The following is a 1,091-nucleotide window of genomic DNA, read 5'->3' on the forward strand; positions in this document are numbered from 1 at the left end:
CCCCCCCCCCCCCACGAGGTGCTTGCTAACGTTGCTCGTTTAAAGACCTGCCTGCCTGCCTGGGCATCAGTGTGTTGATACGTACGGTGACTAAATGGGACCTGCTCTCAGCTACAGGCGTGAGATTACACACTTTTCTTCCTAGAGATACTGAGCCATATAGCCAAGAGTGGGCCCAACTCTCCTCTGGCCTACAACAGTGTTACTTGCAGTAACCCAGACTTCCTCCTGCTTTGCAAGAAGCCAGGAGTATTTCCAGATTTCTTGCTCTTTTGGTTCCAGGAGCAGATCTGGTATCTGCAGGGGTGGATCTTCCTACCCAGCAAACCTCCTCCTTTTGTTCGGTCACACTGCCGGCGTCCCTAGACAGTCAAACCTGTTTCTTGATCAGCAGTAGGAGCAAGCTTTAACTGGGCTCTGTAACTTTTCTCGGGACATTAATCATCCTTCGTAAAGCAGGTCTCAACAGCCAAGCAGTCCGTCGAGCTCTGAGGAGTGCTGTGAATGATTTGCAGCTCTCTGCTGTACCCATACGGAAATGGCATTCACTCTTTTTTTTAATAAGGTGAAAAAGAAAAGATCCCTTTTAATTAAGCTTTTCAATCCCCTCACACATAAGCGCCCCATGGACTGTAGTAGGATTTATACCCGCGGAGGGCATGCCAGATCATAGCTGCCTCGCTGTATAATGGGTCAGGTAGCAAAGCAACGGCTGAGAAGTCGGGTTATCTGCTTCAACCGCTCCTCTGCCTTCAAATGAATGCCAGCAAAGGTTAGGCCACACAAGGAGCTTTAACTAATGAAGGGTTCACGCTACACACAGAGTACCCTTAGGGAAGTACGCATGGAAAGTAGCTTATAAAATGTTATGGATGGAAACGCACAATAGAGCTCCATTCAAAACTTGTAATAGTTGGTCGCTGTCAAGAAACAGGTTTCACTTCAGTTTTAAGCTGCTCTAGGAGACTGCTCATCTCAGAAATGTTAAGCGAGTTTCCTCCGGGCCGAATACTACTGTATTGTATTTTGGTTTTGATATAATCGATTGGAAAGAAACACTTCCACGTGCAAAACCTGCCGTTGATGCGCAC

The 1,091-nt window shown here is 47.4% G+C and overlaps 1 protein-coding gene across 8 annotated transcripts in view; it reads right to left on the bottom strand.

Moving 5' to 3' along the window:
- The window catches only part of MBNL3 (muscleblind like splicing regulator 3), a 107,871-nt gene that overhangs the window by 14,713 nt on the left and 92,067 nt on the right, over positions 1–1,091 (bottom strand). The window lies entirely within an intron of this gene.

The sequence above is a fragment of the Gavialis gangeticus genome, unplaced genomic scaffold (assembly GCF_001723915.1).
Source record: "Gavialis gangeticus isolate Ggan-Ray unplaced genomic scaffold, GavGan_comp1, whole genome shotgun sequence".
NCBI lineage: Eukaryota > Metazoa > Chordata > Crocodylia > Gavialidae > Gavialis > Gavialis gangeticus.